We start from the raw sequence: 4,248 nt of genomic DNA, 5'->3' as shown, positions 1-4,248 counted from the left end.
GTGAATCCCATTTCTGGTACCTAACAGCGGTTTTGTTTGTATGGAACGTCGTTAAAAGCGGCGTATACTCACGCAACATACGATTGAAAAAGCGATGATTGAAAGATCTAGAGATGTTGTTTGTTTGTTTGTTTAACGCAGCGCTCAGCAAAATTCCAGCTGTATGGCGGTGGTCTGTAAGTAATCGAATCTGGACCAGACGATCCAGTGATTGATATGATTGGCATCGATCTACGCAATTGGGATACGATGACATGCATCAATCAAGTCAACAAGCCTGACTACCCGATCCCATTAGTCGCCTCTAACGACAAGCAAAGTCGCTTGTTGCGGCCAGCATGGGTTGCTGAAAACCTATTCTAACCCGGGTCTTCACGGGTCGATCTATAGATGTAAAAAGCAATCCATATAAAAAATCTTGACTATTATACAGACCTAAAAAAGATAACGGGATCGGGTGGTCAGTCTCTGTGACTTGTGTGGTTGCATGTCGCCATATTCCAATTGACGTGGATCGATGCTCATGTCAACCACTGCATTGTTTTGTCGAGATTCGGTTATTTACTCAAAGTCCTTTTGATAGTTCAAAATACACAGTAGTCATTTATTACATAGTTGTCGAGGTATCCGTAGAGACATTTATACCTTAATGCCAATGCCAATTCTGCTTCGCGCATGAGTGAGTGAGGGAGTTGGGTCTAACGCCGCTTTGAACAGTTTTCAGTTATATCACGGCGTATCAGCTTAATGTGTGAGGAAAGCCCGAAGTATTGCAGCTCTCAGACATTTACCACTTTGGTGGAACCCAAGAGCACGGGCATGAAGCGGGCAAACCAAGAAACATGATCGGGGCGAACCTGGATTGGAACCCACAATCATAGGTTAAAGGCGTCCCCAAGGGACGCAACTCTGCACAGCGAATTGCGGCTTCTTTGACGGACGGCCACCCGTGCTTGGGGCTGGAAGTACTATCTTGTTGAAAACACGGACGGGTGTCGATCTTGAATCAATGTGGAGGCAACTTGGCCCACACTCTTACTGATCTCGAAGGGAGTCCTCAAACAGGTCTTTTGATGACCGTTGTGGTGGACACACATCCTTGAACGCGACAAATGTGGCTCTTTCCCCTTAGGCCTTTTTAGTGAACAAAAGACCTGTAAGCAGACTCGTCTCTGCTGCTGCTCTTTTGTTCTCTCGTCACGATGAGGACCGGGTGTGAGTGAATAGTTTATCCGGGTAGAATCCAGGAACACACACTCGACCAGGGGTAGATTCCGTTAAACTATTCTGATATTGTCAGTATTGCTACATGTAGTTAGCGAAATGTGGCACATGTGTTATATAATCCTTTTCCATATGCAGAGAGAGGGACAGAGAGAGAGAGAGAGAGAGAGAGAGAGAGAGAGAGAGAGAGAGAGAGAGAGAGAGGGGATATACACATGTTCATTAGGTGTAAGGGCAGTGTCTGTACACACTGCGTTATCCCATGAGTAGAACTATTGAATTTCAGTTAATATTTAATCGATTTTTGAACTGTAAGGGATGAGAGAGAGAGAGAGAGAGAGAGAGAGAGAGAGAGAGAGAGAGAGAGAGAGAGTTGTTCTTGGCCCTTGACAGAAGCCTACAATCAGTAGCGCAGAATATGATAATTTAAGCAGTTGACTGTTAATTGACAGTATTACAATACTATATATGATCGTATACAGTTTACTAAACGAGTTCCTGTTAGGTAACGTTTTATAACAGCGACTGTATAACATAACGCATGTAACGAGCGAATACGGGTTACTTTGCCAGTAGTTGATACGTTTGAAATACAGAAATTGTAACAAAAACCTTACCTACCGGAAAAGAGTGTCGTAATTTGCTTACTCAACGTCAAACATGATCAAAATTCAACTTGGACACAAACACAAGGGTTGTGACAAGGGTGGTGTATGAATACAGCATTCGGAGCTGATGATTCGACCATAGACTGTTCACTCAAGGTGCAAACTTACAATAAAGTGCGCAGCTTTCTCCAAGGTGGATAATACGATACATTTCTCAAATCATGTTCATAATAGCATTTTTATACACAAAATTCACCAAGTTAGAACCATCTTTATTTAACGGAAAATCTACCCACAAACTCGGTTCAGCTCAGGTGAGGGGGGTGTCATGACACGAGGACATTCTTCCGACTGTCGATTTCGTCCAAGGGACATTACTCTCATTTACAACACGAATGTCAAGGTCGTACGTAGACGTGGCAAAGAATGTGATGCTCTTTCGACACAATACTTTGCTTACAAGTGACGCTGCATGCATTACTACAAGGAGTATTTTCTATTTCTAAGGGGGCACGGGTGGCCCAGTCGTCTAAGGCGCCGCGATTCGCTGTGCAGAGTTGCGTCCCTTGCGCACGCCAGAAACCTATGATTGTGTGTTCGAATCCCGGTTAGTCCCGATTATGTTTCTAGATTTTTCAGTACCATACCCGTGCTCGTGGGTTTCACCGAAGTGATACACGTCTGAGACCTGCACCACTTCGGGCTTTCCTCCCGCATTTAACTGATATGCCGCAATAGAACTGGAATACTGTTAAAAGCGGCGTTAATCCCAACTCACAGATCGCCTTCATGTGGAAAACAACTCACGGACTTGACATGTTAAAATCAAATATGTCAATATATAACAAATAACTGTTTTCAGATGCAAACGTAGTGTTTCTATGCATCACTGTGATTTGTGAAAAATATCAGTCTCTTTCAGGAGTAGAGTAGACTATATAAATTACATTTGCACATCGCTACCGCCCCCCCCCCCGTCCAACTGGTGCTATTAAATGTTCTCTTCACGGGTCAGCAATGAAATCAGCTGTTTGTGTTACGATTATAACGAACTCAAAGGGATCACAAATTTGAGTTCGATATATCCGTAGTTCGTTATAAGCATATATACAGCATATATACAACAACTGGCCGGGGCTGAAAATAAGTTCGTTATATCGGTCAGTTCGTTATGAGCGTGTTCGTTATAACCGTAGTTTACTGTATGTGAATGCGTAATATGACGGCGGTCTGTAAATAATCGAGTCTGGACCACACAATCCAGTGATTGATACCATGAGCATCGATCATCGCAATTTGGATACGATGACATGCATCAACCAAGTCTGCAATCCGACCAATAGATCCCCTTAGTCGCCTCTTACGACAAGCATAGTCGCCTGTCACGGCAAGCATGGGTTGTTGAACACCTGTTCTAACCCGGATCTTCGTGGGTCCCTCCAACTGGCACACGTGTTGTTTTTTAATGTATAAATAACACGTACTTGAAATACACATCACATGTCTTTGAGGTAAGCACTTTCCAAAACGATCAAAAATATATGTGTGTACTTCCTTAACAATTGCGTCGTTTATTCAATGTATTATGAGCAAATCGTCATTTGACATTTAATATATTATCGGTTAAGGAATTCCTGTTTTACTGCTGGCTCGATGATCTGCTTTAGTGGGCACGAGTCTACGATCATGTTATCTGCACCAGGAAGACGAGAGCACGAGGAGCGGTGGGCTCAGCAGTGCGCTGGTCCCTTAAAACAGCTTTTTCAAAATCAATTTTAACACCCCTGAAAGGTTATTAAGTATATGTATTTAAAGTATTTCTCGTCCTCTACCTGATCATTTTGTGGGGCCATATACAAATTATATATCATAATGTTTTATATTATTCTCGGCTTATTAGGTGTACGTTTTATCCGACGATTGTACAATTAACTTATACAAAAGAAAATTCCAAAATTGTTCAGGAAAAATTCTAAGTTAAGACTCTGATGAAATTCAAACATATATTTCGATTTAATGTTTTATTATTCTCGGCTTATTAGGTATACGTTTTATCCGAAGATTGTACAATTACCTTATACTTAAGAAAATTCCAAAATTGTTCAGGAAAAAGTCTAAAGGTTATTTAATACCAAGAGTGTATGTAACAACTACCTTATAGTTATAAGCTTTGTATGTCTCTTGTCTACTTTAGGGGGAAAGGGTTTGCAGTTGTATTATGATCTTTCTTATCTGTCTGTACGATCATCTTACTGCCCTCAGCCTCCTGCAGTTCTCCAACAATCCGTGCCAAGCCTGTCCCCACAGTAAGTCATATGGTTACTGTTAACCGATGAGCCAAGGGAAGGGCCCCTCTGTCCATGCAGCCATATTGCGCCGAGCATGTTGATAATGTGGCTTTAAACACTTTTGAACA

The sequence above is a fragment of the Haliotis rufescens genome, unplaced genomic scaffold (genome assembly GCF_023055435.1).
Source record: "Haliotis rufescens isolate VD_foot unplaced genomic scaffold, xgHalRufe1.0.p SCAF_4, whole genome shotgun sequence".
Classification (NCBI taxonomy): domain Eukaryota; kingdom Metazoa; phylum Mollusca; class Gastropoda; order Lepetellida; family Haliotidae; genus Haliotis; species Haliotis rufescens.
Note: the sequence above shows the minus strand (reverse complement) of the source record.